The 15,749-nt window shown below is 46.9% G+C and overlaps 1 protein-coding gene and 1 long non-coding RNA gene across 5 annotated transcripts in view; one reads left to right on the plus strand and one right to left on the minus strand.

The window, feature by feature from the left end:
- Nucleotides 1-15,749, plus strand: part of Kcnj15 (potassium inwardly rectifying channel subfamily J member 15) — a 46,834-nt gene that overhangs the window by 16,176 nt on the left and 14,909 nt on the right. The window contains exon 1 of one of the 4 annotated variants that reach the window (XM_078044649.1): nt 10,650-11,003. The exons of 1 other annotated variant lie outside the window; for it this stretch is intronic. The gene's annotated coding sequence lies outside the window, so the exon portion shown is untranslated. Of the gene's footprint in view, nt 1-10,649; nt 11,004-11,053; nt 11,166-15,508 lie in introns of those variants that run through there. 2 more of the 4 variants (XM_078044650.1, XM_078044651.1) reach the window with 2 other exon arrangements.
- LOC144376494 (uncharacterized) overlaps nt 13,782-15,749 on the minus strand; it is a 3,389-nt gene continuing 1,421 nt past the window's right edge. Inside the window, exons 2-4 of the long non-coding RNA XR_013437033.1 lie at nt 15,387-15,490; nt 14,520-14,655; nt 13,782-13,990 (exon numbers count right to left, since the gene is read on the minus strand). This is a non-coding gene — a long non-coding RNA (uncharacterized LOC144376494). The remainder of the gene's footprint in view (nt 13,991-14,519; nt 14,656-15,386; nt 15,491-15,749) is intronic.

Here is a 15,749-nt window from a genome sequence, read left to right on the forward strand (position 1 = left end):
CTTGTTGGACTCCTTTCTCGCCCATTTATTCTTCCCATGGAAGTTCATGATTCCTCCAGGTGGAAGGAACTGGTCTGTCTCCTGGAAGCACTTAGCATATTTCCATAATTCCATTCATTCATGAACTCCGGGTGGACTCTGTCAGGCATGGATAGGAGAGAGAGAATAAGCTTTCTTTTTCAAAGGAGCTTACCGCCTTATAGAATAGGAGAAACCCACCCCGGTGGACATCCAGTTTTATGACAGAAGTAGAGAAGCATCCACAGGTCCAGAGAATATGGCTGAGGCATAAAGAAGTCTGGGTGTAAAAGTGTACATGTGTGACATTGCATAGATCACAGGGTATGCATTCGAGGGTTTGGAACATGCCTGACTCGTATCGATGCATTTCAAGACCACATTCGGGTTAAATGTTTGCAGAGTACAGTGAGCGGGTGAGTGGCTGCGTGTCAGGGATTAGGGCTCACTGAGGAGTTATAGACGCCTTCAGGAAATGGCGGCATTGTTCCTTGGGAGCAATTCCCACCGGAGTTCAAAGACTCATAAGATTCAGTGCTAAATGTTATAATTACAATTTCCAATTTCCCTCAGCCGTCTGTCCCAGGGTTTATTTTAAGTGATGATGAGAATAGCGTATTAGAACGGGGTCCTGTTTCTTGTGACTGAGGGATGATAATGGCCTATTCAAGGTAACAACTCAGAACCTTTGACCTTGGTAAATGAAAGATACAGGTGAAGAGTGATGGTTTCATGACTAACTGGAAGAATTGAATGGGGATTAGGAGAAAAACCTACCCAACAGATCCATGAGCCTTCCCTCCCTCCCCCTGGACCTTGCTGTGAATTTCAAGTCAAACCCTGAGTGTCTTAAAGATGTTACTAAGAAAGCTGCTCAAATGGTCATCAAATGGTCAGTGTAGACAAAGAGGGCCTTGGCATAATCTCCATGCTGATTTTGTGTATGTGTGCTTGGGGGGAGTGTGAATTAGATTCATGATGAACTGATGGGCATCCGAAAAGCAAGCAAGTGCACTTCTCCGTGGAAAGCTCTCCTCCTTCAGGTAAGGACAGCAGGGCTTAGGCACACCTTAAGAAGTGAGCCATTTCGGAGAGGAAATCCATCCCTTCACACGCTCTCAGGGTCTCAGTGAGTCACAGAAGAAGCGTTAGATCCGCTTCCAAGAGTGTCTGAGTCAAAGGAGATACAAAGACATCCTTCTTAACCCAGAGGACTCCAACTCATTTCCCATGGAAACAGAACAACGTGCATAAATCACTCCACAAAGCAACTCAGAAAAGCTCACATGCCACAACAAAGGCATAGAAGACATTCTCATGTTTGGGGCCATGTCTTTGACATCCACTCATTCTTTAATTTATGGATTAACTATTAATCCACTTATTGATTCATTCACTGACTCACTTGTAGTCAAGAGTCATGAAAAACTTTTATTGAAGATAAATCTGGTTTCCTAATATTGAAGTCAATTCTATTCTAATTATTTTATGTTTAACCAAAAATTTCATGCTCTCTACAACATAAATAAGAGACTCAATCGTATGATGTTTTCAAACAAGGGTTAAAAACTCTGACGTTAGATATCAGAATTTTAAAGATCAAGACAGAACCAAAAAGAATTAACAAATGGATGAGTGAAAGTCCTGGATATGAGGAAGCCTAGAGAACACATTTCCCAGGGAAAATAATATCACTTATTATTTATGCACAGAGGAAGGCTTCTCTAAGTAGGACTGTTCAAATAAATTCAAAGCAAAAATGAATAACAATTGTTAATTAAGATAAAGTATAAAGGGATAATTTTTTGAATTTAGAAATACACATATGATTAGCCATAGTTTAAAGTTTCTCTTTGAGGGGCACCTGATATTTTTATGCAATTTTATGTTTTAGTCATTTCTTTGATCATGTGACCAAAAGACCTGACCAGAACCCTGTAGAAAACAAAACTTTATTTGGGGCTCATGGTTTCCGAGGTCTAAGTCCATAGGTGGCAACTCCATTGCTCTGGGACCAGGGTGAGCAACCCACCATGGGAGGGGGGACGTGGTGGGGGACAGCAGCTCGGAACATGCAACAGGAAGTGGAGAAGGCTCTGCCCACTGAAGACCAGCTATGACTCAAAACTTTTTTTCCACATTTTTTGTTGATACCTTTTAGTTGTTCATAATGATGAGGCTTGTTTTACATATTTGCTCACAAAATGAGGATACAATTTGACCAAAGCATCCTCCCAGCACTTCCCCTCCGGCCCCTTGATCTCTTCCCTCTGTGATCTCCCGTTGGTTTGTGGTGAGATCCACTCCACCCTTCTTTTCCTTTTTCCTATCTAGCTTCTGCTTATGAGAGAGAGCATATGACCTTCTGAGTGTGACTTATTTTACTTGACAGAAAGTTCTTTTAGTTCCAACCATTTTCCTGCAAAGTAACATAATTGTATTTTTCTTTAGGAAGGAATAAAGAATACACTGTGCATTTTTTTTCACATTTTCTTTATGCACTCATCCTTTGATGGGTGCGTGTGCTGGTTTCAGAGTTGGGCTGCTGTGAATTGTGCTACTATAAACACGGGCATGCGTGTATTGCTCTAGTGTGCTGACTTAAATTCTTTAGGATAAATATTGAGGAGTGACATAGCTGGGTCCTGTGGGGTTCCATGCCTCGTCTTTTGAGGAAACTCCATACTGATTTCTATAGGGGTTGTTCTAATCTCTCTATGTATTTGTTTGTTGGCCACTTAGATTTCTTCTTTTGAGAATCGTCTATTTAATTAGTTTGCCTATTTGCTAATTGGGTCATTTGATTTTTTGGTGTAAAGTTTTTGGGTTCTTTATGGATTCTAGATGTTAATTCTCAGCAAAGATTTTCTCGCATTCTGTGGGCTCTCTGTTCATATTCCTAATTGTTTTAAATTTGATGCGGTTCCATTTATGAACTCCTGGCATTATTTCCTGAGCTTTGGGGGTCCTATTGAGAAAGTCATGCCTGTATCTATAGGCTGGAATGTTGGCCCTACATTTTCTTCTAGGAATTGTGTGGTTTATGGTCTAATTCCTAGGTCTTTGATCCATTTTGAATTGACTTTTGTGCAAAGGCGAGAAATGGGGTCATTCTTCTACATATAGATAGCCAGTTTCCCCAGCACCATTTTTTAAAGAGGCTATATTTTCTCCAGTCATCAAGGATCAGAGGGCTGTTTCTGGGTGGTTTTTCTCTCTGTCTTCTGTTGGTACCGTTGGTCTATGTGTCTGTTGTTATACCAATATCACACAGTTTAACTGAAAACATTTTCAAAGAACCTATCATATGTCAAGGACTGTGCCACTGAAGGTTCAGAGATGGGCGTGACTCAATCCCTTCCCACAAAGGACTTGCCATTTAGAAGCAGAGTAGAGATAAGAAGCTTTGGCACATCATGGCACTCTGGTAAGGCCACTGGTGTCACAGTCTGTAGTGGTAAAGAAGAGGAGGGACTCTTCAATGACCCTGCAGTGAAAAAGGTCAGCCAGGGCAGACAACTCGGGGCAGTTGGAGGACCCAATACTGGATGGACTTTCCAGGCAGGAGAGACAGGGTGAGGACAAGAGGTGGAAAGGTTGAGGCAGCCCTGGGCTTGTACGGACATGAAAGCAGCTCATCATCATTGAAGTGTGGACAATGGAGAGGGAACATCCAGAGATCTGGCCAAAATGATAGCCAGGGGCTAGAGCATGGAAGAACTGGGTTATAAGATCGATAGTTCAAAAATGAGGGTCAGCTGGGCTTGGCCCAGGGGTATAGAACACACAGGTGCTGTGGCTCGTCCACTGACAGGACACGTTCTTGGTTTTGAACAATGGTGTTTGTACTTGGAGAGACTGCTTCCAGAAGGACCACAGAGTGCAGGGGTGAGGAGGCCAGGAGAGCAAGAGCCAGGGCTGAGGTGGCTTGGGAGTGGAGCCACAAGGACCTGCACCAGGGTGGCCACCAGAGGGGAAGGAGCAGAGTGGGAACGAGAATCGTCCAGGAGAGCAAATGGAAGACGGAGCAGTGGTTGATGTGAGGAAAGGGAGGGAGGCAAACGCTAGCCCTGGCTTGGGTGGCTGTGGACGCCCATCTGGAGTGAACAGAGGAACAGGAGCAGGCTCATGGTTAGTGCTGGCACCATCACCTCTGAAGACTGACGACTCCAAGCTAGGCACTGCATCTCTCACCAGCAAGGAGTGGTGTGCCTGAGGGACCAAATCCCACAACTTTCCCTCCACTCACTGCAGCCACCGCGGAGGGGCACGGCTTTTGAGATCCAGGACTGCTTTTCCAGGACTGAAGGTCCCACGTTCCTTCGGCCTCCACTCATTCCCCCCACACACATCCCACACTCACTCGAGCCCTGCTGGGACCCGGGCCTGCATCCCAGGGAGAAGTGCTGGCAGCCAGGGACCAGGAGCTGCCTTTCTCCTTGGAAAGACCGAGCTCTAACTATGGTCCTGCTACTGACCAGTCGCGTGATCTTAGGCAAACCTTGACTTCTCCAGGCCTCCAGTTACTAATTTCCACCCGAGTTTTACCTGCGTTCTTCTGAAGTTCGGAGTTATGAGCACGTGAACTGATGACACAGTGTGGTCACGTGCACACTCTCAACTAAAGACAGTTGTCAGTTGGAGAATCACTATAATCAGACACAAGTCAAACAGCTCAAGTACACAGGGGAGAGTGTTCCGGAGCCTGAAGAACCAGGGAGCAGGGAGGGAACGCACTGAACCCAGGAGAAGGTTCCGGAGAGCAGGGTGTGGCAGTCCCTGCAGGGTGGCACATCCACAGGCCCAGGTTCTGGGTGGGGTTCTGGCTGTAGATCAGGGGAACCTCGAGCTGGGCAGGAGGGGCTTGGGCAGAGCACTGAGGCTGCCCTGTGCAGAGCACATGGAAGGGCACACTGCATGGGACAGGGACCTCCAGTGTGAGCCTGCAGGGGCACTGAAGAGAGGAGCCCCCAGTTTCTGCCTATGAAGACTCCGCCAGAGGACCAAAACTATTGGTTCAAGCTTCCAGAGAGTTCCAAAAGACAAAACTTGCATTTAATACTTGCCAAGCACTATAGCAAATGAAGTGGTATGTAGACACAGCTGTTGCTACAGCCTCTGGCGTTTCTGGACTTGCATCTCTGCCCAGCATGACTGAGCACGGTTCTGCTCGCATCGCGTTGGCGCACTAGGTGGTCAGGCCTAAGGTGGTGGTGTCTGCACTGAACCTGCGTGGACTTTTCCCTTGTCGTTTATTCTCTAAACACCATCAAATTGTAGCTATTTCCATTATGAGTCATCTGGAGATGATTTAAAATGCACAGGTGCATGCAGGCAGGTGGTACCCCCATTTTCCTTAACAGATGTAAGCCCCTGCATTCCTGGGGGAGCAATCCTTGTGGGTGCAGAGGGATGATCATATGTGGCTCTAGTCGATGTGTTAAGGTGGGTGGCAAAGCGGGGGGCAGCTCTCAGGGATTTCGAGGGACACTGGGGATATTGAGTATCTTTTCTCGGGGCTCACATCTGGGAGTTGGGTAATGAGGTGAGGCTGGTTTCCTGTGGGGCACCTCTGAGCACTGGAGGAGCCATAGTCACCTGGACGGCTGGATGGCAGTGGCAGGGTAGACCTGCTTTGGACACACAGGTCTGGGGCTGGGAATGCCACGAAAGGACCCGCAGCAGAGAAGAATCCTGCGAGTGGAACTGAGAGGGAGACGGAGAGCTACAGGGAGCTGGGAGACGGCTACAGCAAGGGTCTGCACTGTGCAGAGAGTCAAGAGGATGAGCAATGGACTCTGTCCACCGGCTGAGCCCCTAGTGACCAGCCCAGTGGCACAGTGGACAGATGACTTGGTCCCTTGGCTGAAGAGCTGCCACTAGACTCTGTGGGAATGGAGGCGAGGTCATTTGCTCCTCTACACAGCTCTCTCCAGCCCTTGTCCTGCCCACAGCTGGCTCCATGGTGAAGGTCACTCAGACAACCAGTGGGCGCCCCCATGACCCCGGGACCAGCATTTTGGCTTTCTCAGTCTGTGGGTTGAACTACCAATGACCAGGAGCAAGTGGATGCGGAACTCAGAACAAACACGAGGACATGGCCAAGGTCAGGGCCAGGGTCCCATTCCCATTTCCACCCTCAAATGTCAGATTCTTTGGCTGAAAGTGGGACCGAAGACAGATCCGAGGAAGAATCCTGGGAATTGGCACCTGGGTTTCCTTCAGGAACTCACTGCAAGAGATGGGTGCCTGGCCTTCCATCCTCCTCGGGTTCCCAACCTGTTCTCCTAGATGTCACAGCAGCTAGAGGCCTGAGTCCATGGACTGGGGACACGTCTCAGGGGAAGCACCTGGGTAACTCAGCCCGTGTCCCTGTGCATGAATACAGGTTCCACAGCACGAAGACGTGGGCACTCGTCTGTGGTCTCCCTTGCACCATGAAGCTGGCTCAAAATGAAGCCAGGAATATGGTTCAGATTAGGTCAAAGCAGCCTTTTGACGGTTGTGATAGGACTCACAAGCACAGATGGTTGGGTAAAGCATGTGAATGAAGAGATTCATATTATCCAGTCAGTGGTGTGAGTGTGTGTGTGTGTGAGTGTGTGAGTGTGTGTCTGTGTCTGTGTGTGTGTGTGTGTGTGTGTGAGTGTGTGAGTGTGTGTCTGTGTCTGTGTGTGTGGTGGTGGGGGGGGTGATGTTTCTTCTCTTCTTTTGGATGAAGAGCATCTGTAACCTACTCATTTCCGGCTCCTCAGGGTGAGGGTGTGTGGAGGTAGCTGTTAGTCAGAATGGAAGACGCCCCGCTTGGCACTTGACATGAGCCCCACAGGATCTTTATGACCAGGAGTGATCAAGACCTTGGTTTTCAGCTCTGCTTCCCCAGAAGAAAGTGTCCAGAGAGAAACCAAACACTGGCAGAGAATCGCTGACGATGGGACCATTTTGTAATACTGGATGGAGATTTATAAACAGGGCTTTGGGATGTTTGTTTGTTGGTTTGTTTAATAAAGTCAGCTCATGGCCTTGAACTTTATCCTAGAGGTGAACCATCTGTCCAGAAAGCTCTCCAGGGGACCCGTCCTCTGCAAAGCCACTGGAGAGCTTTGATGCCCCCGCCATCTATTTATGGCGTGAATCACTTTCTTTCACGTGTCTAGGGTGGTGCCAGCCATGGTCATCCAGGGGAAGTGAGAACACGGTCACCCTGGTTATTCAGGATACTATACACTGTGTACTCCCAACAAGGAACCCTGGCTACAGGAGGCTGATCACTGCTCAGAGTACCAGCTTTGGCCATCCAGCCTCGGCACCACCCAAGGGCTCACGGAGAGGCAGAATCTCAGACCTTAGCCCAGAACTTCTGAATAATACTTTGCATTTTAAATAATCCCCAAGGAATTGTACAGATGTTAAAGTTTAATAAGCATTTGTCTAAAGCAGTAGATTCAACTACTGATAATCATCCATCCCCCCCAAAGGCGGGAAGAATACTTTGGGACATAAATGCACAATATATGAAATTTTGTCCTATACTAATATATTATGCATATTTTTAAGTATGCAAAAGTATATACATTGGAAAGGACCAAGTAGAAGCTAAATTTGAATGATTCCGTTATTTGATTGCTATATCTGTTCCCATTACTGTTGGAGACACTTGTGCTAAGGAGACAAATAAAGAGAAGGGAACCTCAGAAGCCTTTGGAGATGGTCAGCATACTTAGGACCTCATGGAACATGAAACGCACAGAAAAAGTAATTCATTGGGCTAAAATGAATATGTCTATGCACATGATTTTAATTATCTTTGTCAACTTGACAGATGTGCCACTAATTTTCAAGGTAGGATATTAAAGAATATTCTTTGTCCTGTGAATCGGAGTAAGAAGTCTAAATTTTTATTTCTAGGTTGATCATTCAAATCAGTGAAGTACCCCACCCATGCCCCACCCCCAATCTGCCTAGCTGTGGATGGGCTTTCTCTCTGATCTAAAATACCATTTATGATATCTTTAAACGGGCTACATTGGCTACGTACATGGAGGGCTCTGAGTTCACCTGAACAGCATCTCTGTTTCTCCTTCAAACATTGATTCTCTACCATATGCCAAGCCTTGTGCTTAGCATAGAGATTAAAAGATAAATTAAACACCTATACCTCCAGACCTGTCTTTTATGGAGAAAGACATGTTCTGAAACAGATCATTACAGCACTTAAGTGTTGTCACAGGTATGGACAACCTGCCAAAGGCAGAAGAGAGGAACAGGATAAATTCCATCTGGAAACAGAGGTGACATTTCACTTCGGCCTTGAGGGATGAATAGGAGTTTGCCAAAGGACACAGGACAAAAGGAATCTGGAGTGGAGGGACCTGCCCAAACAAAGGTATTGGGCAGGAATCTGCTTTATCAGCAGTCCTCTTGGACGGATTGCAAACTCGTCAGTCGATGGCATTAAGCCTTTAGTTAACAGCAAACGATAGTCCTCATTACTTACTGAAAACTCAGCTCTCAGATTGGTACAATCAAAACATCTCTGAGAGTTACTGATTTCATAGACTTGGCCACGACAGTGTGTGGAAAGTTTTTCAGGAGAACGCTGTGAGTACTTCTCATTTACAGTAAAATCTGGAATGCTTGGGCATGCTCTGTGCTAGGGAAATTGAATTTTCAGATTAACTGCATAAAAATGGAAAATCTGGTTGGAAATCCTTTCTAATTGTGTTTTCCTTTAAAGAGATAACTTCTGCTAGCATTTTAGAGGCACTGCATTATAACATTACCTCGACAGAGAGAGAGAGAAAAAAAAAAAAGAGGATTACAGGGTACATCCAACTCTGTTTATTGTTTTTTTTAAACACATTTTCCATTTTGCTTTGATTTTTAAGGACTACTTAATATTTCAGTTTATAAATATTTTATACATTGAAAACCATGTTGCATTTTTGGTGATCTGGGTGACCCCCAGGCTTCCTGGGGCTCAGACGGGGTTTGCTTCTTGCAGGTTCTACTGTCGGGGGAAAACTTGTGCAGGATCATAGTTCCAGTTCTGCTTGTAGACTGAAGTGCTACATATGTCCCTCCTGTCCCTGGAAAGTCAGGTCCATCAGTGCAGATGCTAGTTCTCAGCCCTGGGTAGTGTCTCCCGGGCACTCCCAGGACCTGCACCTGGGCCCAGGGTCTCACCCCAGGTGGGAGCCTCCGGCATCAGGATCACCTGTGGAGTGTAAGAATGAGCTCCACGCTGCCACAACATCCAAGCATTCAAAAACCTGGGTGTCCAGTAACGTGTGCCCAGTGTAAAGGTCCAGTATCCTCTGGCCAGTAAAGCACCGCCCCACCCTGACCCACCCCGCGCCACCCATGCCAGGAAGCCAGGTGAGAGCGTGTCTCCCTCACCACCTCGTGCCAGCAGCACCTGTTAGGGAGGCCTGTTGGGTCTTCCTGGGACCTTGCACGGAGCTCTGTGCTGTTCTCAAGTTGCTGGCACTGTCCCCGTCCACGTTTCAGTAATGTGAGCTTGGATTACTGACCGTGCCCACTGAACAGACTCTCAGCAGCTACGCCTGCCCTGGCCAGTCCTTTCTCCATCTTGTCAGAAGGATCATTTTAACCAGCAAGTCCAGTCCTGCCTCTTCCTGGAATAAATGCGAAGACCTTCCCCATTCCCCTAAGACAAAGGCGACCGTCCTCAGGAAACCCTGCGTGATGTGATTCTGTGCCTTGGTCCTGCCTGGCCCCTCTGTCCTCTCCCCTACCTGACACCCTCCTGGAAGGCACCAAGCTCCGAGCCACCGTGGGCTTTGCAGATGCATGTACCCTGAAACTCACCCTCACCCGGCTTGCCTCGTCCCCTGCCCAAGGGCTTCTGCCACCTAATGCCACCTCCTCAGGGAAGCCTTCCCAGACCCCAGACCAGAATATATGTCCCATGTTCCCTTCTGCCTCCCCAGTTCTTCCCATAAATATCTTTAAGCGTATCTTGTGGAACGATTTGCTTAAAGCCTCTCCTCCCTGTCCTATTCTAAATACACCAGGGTGAGGACCAAGGGGATCCTATTCACTGCTGGATCCCAGCACCCCACACTGACCTTAGCACACGCTAGGTGCCCAATAAACTCTCGGCACAAAAAAGAATTCATGTTGAAGGGTTGCATTGTCTTTTCACCTTTTGGATGTTTTTCAAATTGTGTCTCTATAAATGTTGAGGATGAGGGTTTAGGGGAGGAAGGTTCTTATGGATTTATACGAACTTCACATAATCAGAACATAACCCTCTGCTGTTCCTGTGCGGTAAATGTGATTTCTTTTGAGTGAGTCCTATTTTGTGTTTTATTGATTGTGCACAGATAAGGATAACAGCTAACTCCTGTGTAACAACTGGTATGAGCAGACAGATTCGTGTCCCTTTTTAGTCTAACCTGTCACAACCCTGTGAGGTGCCGGAATTGCTGCTGTCTCCACGCTGCAGAGGAAGACACTGAGTGTCAAAGTCTCAGTTGTCCCAAGTCGCACAGCTAGTGTCAATAGGAGCAGGCTTGGGTGTCCTTAACCTTTACACTGTCCTGCTGGGTGTTTTCTACGTCCAGAGGTGGTAATGTTCAACCTGGCCTCTGAAGGAGGGGGATTTAACCAAGAAGCAGGAGAGTGGAGAACCTTGGGCTGGGTTCCAGGCGTGGAGCCCTGAGGGCACTGGCAGGAGCGCACCCAGGCTCTGTCCTGGAAGGAACAAAGCCCCAGGGGAGTGAGAGCCAGGACCTAAGAGTCCTTTAGCTCTGGGAGGGTGTTGGGGCTCTGCTCTGTCAGCAGCGGTGCCCCTGGAGGGCTCGTGAGGGGACCATTGTCTGAATTCGTGCTCTGCAGGTGAGCACGCTTTCTGTTTCCCGGTAAGAGAGCGATGGACCACGGTAATGACCCGCTGCATGTGACTGAGCCAGGATTAACTATGACATCCAGCTCCGTGATTCTGAGACGTGCCACGCCAGGTATGAAGAGCCAGGATTATGTCCGTATCTCGGGTGTTTTCTGCCATCCTCTTTTGTTTCCGGGTCAGGGTGCCACTAATGTAGAGTAGAGGATGTTGGAACAACTCCCCGCGGGTGTTGCTCTGCCCGCGTGAACACTGAAGATGTTCCTTGCTAACCTTGGTATGTGCAGCCCTGTCCTGTTGCAAGGGTGTTGACTTGATTCTAATTGTTAAGTATCCCGGCTGTTTTTATAAGGAACCCGTATCTGAGATGGCTGGCTGCGTCTCCGGGGAAAGTCAATCAAGAAAGGTTCAGAGGGTCGGCCCCGACCTCTGTGACATAATCAGAATCATGGCATTTAAAATTCACAGACAGGTGTAAACCCAGTCCAGAGAGCCTGGGCGTGGGGGGAACACAGGAGGAACTGCGGCCTTAGGAGAGAGGGAAAGGGAGTAGTGTGTTTCCAATAAGCTCTCACTAAAATTCATGTGTTTTTTGCTCTGAAGGTGTGCAAAATACCACCACTGTATTGCTGCAACTGTGACCCTGTCTTAGTAGCAGGCACAGATATCTCAGTATCACATTATATTTGGGGGGAGATCTTGAATCTGCTCACCACAATTCAGAGAAATAGTTTTTGTCTGGTGATTGGAAAAGAAGAACAATTGGGGGCTTTTCCCATATTGTAATAAGGGCATTTTGATATTGGTGGAGTCCTCTGGAACCTTAACTCGTGAACCTATTTAAATATCCCATTCTCAGAAGACACTCATTTGTCTCACAAATACAGCAAAAGGGACCATGATACAAAAATGGTTAAGGATCCTGAGTTGAAATCGTTGCAAGTGAGGCCGGCTTATTAGCCTGGTGAGACCTCCAGGGACCACACAGGAAAAGCTGCCCCCCACCAACACCCAGCACCCAACGGAGGGATTTGGCAACAGAGTTCCCAGTACTGTTCTTCCCAGAATGCCCTCTGTATGCCAAAACCTTGTCTTTAAGTTGTTTTTGGCTTTCTGAGCTTCTCTAGAACATATATTTGTTCTTCCCTAGGGTTGACAGGCATTTAGCAAAAAACTAAAAAACATATCTATACATACATATATATGTGTGTATATATATGACTAGTGTGCTTTCTGTATCTCTACATTTAGCACATATACAAGTATATAGAAAGTTCATATATCTGCATTTCAGATAAACAATGAATAATTTTTAGTATGAGCACGTATCAAATATTGCCCAGGGCATACTTATACAAGTTTTTTGCCGTCCATCTGAAATTCAAATTTAACTGGGCATTTTGTATTATAACTAGAAACCCAAACACCACCAAAACTGGTCCAACATCCTCCAGCTAATTAAGTACAGATGGCAAGAATGTCTTTTCTTACACTGTTTACTGATGGAGATTAGTTCCCTGGCAAAGGTCGACCACTTTGATCGAATGTGAAGGCATTTTGAAACTTAAACAGGTCTTATTATCACTTAGAGATCAGAAGCATCTGTGTTTTCAACTGTGGGGCAAGAAAACAACTCACAAATATTACCAGTCCTTAAAATAAATGGACCACAAATCAAGAAGTTGGGTATTAAACTGCGTTCTCCTGGGATCCTGTGAGATCCGGTTTCTGTATCAGAGAAATGTGGTCAAAGCTTAGACTAACAACAGTGAGACTGGATTGTGAAACGTCTTGACACTCGACTCGTTGTTAAGTAGCTTAGTTCCAAATCAAGCAAAAATCGTAATTTCCTTTGTCTGGGGTAAGATTCCCCACGGGACAGCGTGAAAATCAACAAGGAGAATTCCTCCTCTTATGCAGGTGAATCACACCAAAGTCCACTAGTCGTCAAGTTAACCATAAAGACCAGCAACTCCAAATTCATTTTCCACAAAAGAAAAAAAAAATAGCACAAAACCAGAAAAACAAGCCTGGCTGCCTGAAATCAGTATCTATATTTATAATGTGCTTTCTATGTTTCCCTGTCTTCGTCACTGTCAAAAGATATTGTAAACTGGAGGCAAAGAAAGATGCGGGTGAGCAGTGGAAGGTGCTAGACTTAGTCTTCACAGGAGGGAGATGCGGTTGGGGGAAGCTCGTTTTGAGGAACTGCAAGTCACATATGAAGTTGGTAAAAGGGTCGCGTTCCAGGCCCTGCAAGTCCCCAGGGCCAGAAGCAGACAGAGAGAACCGGCCGCGCCTCCTCGGCTTCCTGCGGGTTCTCTTCGTCTTTCCATGCTCCAGCTATGCCCAGTTTGAAGTTTTATTAAGTAAAATAAAGTGAAGAATCTGTCTGTGCAAGGATCGTCCTCGGATGCTGTCCTCTGACTTACTCCCCATTACAGTCAAACAAGCCCCAACGCCCCGTACTTCCTCTTCCTCTGCCAACAACTGTGTTCCTTTGCCATCTTCTCTGGGTCTGAATCAGTCCAGACGAGAATAGCAAGTGAGGTTCTGTGAGCAATCGCAGAAATCTATTCCCTGCAGAGAACCTGGGGAGCTGCGCCTGAGGGAAGCTAAGGCAACCCCACTGGCCTTGGTTTCCCCCAGACATGAATCTTCCTGTTTTACCAGTCACCTCACAACAATGCATGGCCAAGCCGTGCTGTGATTAAAGGGGAGAGTATGCTTATTACCCAAGCTCTTCACATGTTGGAGCAAGAGGAATCAGGGCTGGTGAACCGAAGGAAATTTCCATCCGCTCTTACCTAGTGCACATTCTTATTCTATAGGAAAGTTAGCTGTTATTAAGTAATCATGTTCAGCTGAAGTTGGTCACTCATAACAACAGACAGATGTATAATGTTTTATTTGGGTTAGCCAGCTCTCTTGCAAATAAAGAGCCTGAAATTAAACTGTCTTTACAAAAATATTCAGCAAATGATACCTCTGGCTTATTCCAGGGCTTGGATTCTTTGCCATGGAAAATGGAAAATGAGTCTCCCGTTGAACCTGGTATCTGTTTAAACTTGTCTTTGCTGAGTAGAAAAAGGTTGATGTTCTCTGGAATGAAAAAAAATATATTTAAAAAGAATCTGCATTTGAGGAGTGAAGGGTATAAGTATGCAAACCACATTTGGGGATGGAAAATGATTTTTTTTTAGTACTTATGGAATTTGAAACAATAATAATGGAATGGAAACATAGGAAAAAGGCTGAATATCTGACCACAGAGGCCAATTGGATCATGAGATGTTCACATGTGAGGAGGAATGTGGGATTTGTCTTTAAAACAACAATCAATGCTTTTCCAACGTATAATGGGATGAAAGCTAGCTCTCTGACGTACTTACCGAGCCACCACTGCAAACTCTGTCCACACGGCCCTTTGGGAAATGGAGTTCTTTTAAAGACACAGGTTCTTGGGGAGCCACCCCAGAAATTCGGGTTTAGGAGCTCAGGTGCAGGACCTGAGAATCTGCATTTTTAACAAGTTCTCCCCAACGAGGCTGATGCTGCGTTGGAGGTGGTAGAGGAGGAGGGCTCTCCAATGCTCCCCTGTCTTCAGTATCTGCTGAGAGGGACAGCTCACCTCAGAGCGGTTCAGGACAATGGGGAGAGGTCTGCCCGTGGAAAGGACTCAGAAACACAAAGCTTGTTTGCAGCCCCGGCCCTGTTACTGTCTCGGCGACCTTGATCAAGTCGCCACCCTTCTGGATCTTCTTTCTCTGTGGATATAAACAGTAGTGTTGAGACCAGGGCAGTACTCCCCAAAGTGTCTCCCAATGTCAGCTCAAGGGCAAGACGCCTCTCTGTGTAGTTTCATGGGTTTCTTAACTATAGGACTTCTCACGGCCCATCACTGACAAATGTGAAATCCAAATCTCCAAAGGGTAGAGACAATGGGGTTTGGGGGTTCCATAGGCAAAGCTTTCCAAACTCATTTGACCACAGATTCCTTTAATTGTGTTCTGCCTACACCGCACACTTGAGGGAGAGGATCCCAAGGCTTCCTGCCCTGGAATCCAGGCTCTGGGTCCTCCGGGGTTCTCAGCCAGCATGGTGCCTGTCATCCCAGGAAGACACCTGGAGAAATGTTCAACTAATGGCTCCTTTTGCCAAAAATCCTCCCCATTTTTTTTCAGGACAGTACCTGAACTTCTAGTGCCTGGAAGGGCCTCTTGGATAACTGGGCTCCCACCCGAGTGGGAGCTCCCTACTCCTGGGTTTAATACCACCGCCTTTCTTCCCCGCCACACCATAGACACATTCCCGTGTCCTTTCTCGTTTTCTCTGGGTTCTCTGTGATTCCGTAAGCAGGGGATCATGTGGACCACCATTCTCAAAAGTTGGTTTCAGGCAGACAGCAGCCGTGTCACCTGAGAACTTAGACTGTAGCTCCTCGGGCTCCACCCTGGCACTGCTGAGCCAGGGCCTGGGTGCTGAGGCCCAGCCGTACCTGCTTATCAAGTCCTCTGGGTGATTCTGATGCTCTCGGAAGTTCCAGAATCCGAGGCAGGGTCAACAGACTCAAACAGACCTTGTGCGTATCAGTGTCCTTATCTGAAATACAGGAATAGCACTTATTTTAGAGTCCGTATGACATCTAAAATATAGTGTCTCCTGATGGCCTGGCATAGGCTAGGCAATGAATTAATTATAGCTATTTACTCCACCCTGGAGGCAAAGTCATGGTGAGCGTGGGCAGATTTCACGCCTCATCTCACTGGACCATGAGACGAGGGGCCCTCTGTGAGCTGGTTGTGATGGGTGCAGATAGGAGCACACTTATGGAGGCAGACGGAGCTGGTTTGCTAAGTCC

Source organism: Ictidomys tridecemlineatus, chromosome 3 (genome assembly GCF_052094955.1).
Source record: "Ictidomys tridecemlineatus isolate mIctTri1 chromosome 3, mIctTri1.hap1, whole genome shotgun sequence".
In the NCBI taxonomy this organism is placed as follows: domain Eukaryota; kingdom Metazoa; phylum Chordata; class Mammalia; order Rodentia; family Sciuridae; genus Ictidomys; species Ictidomys tridecemlineatus.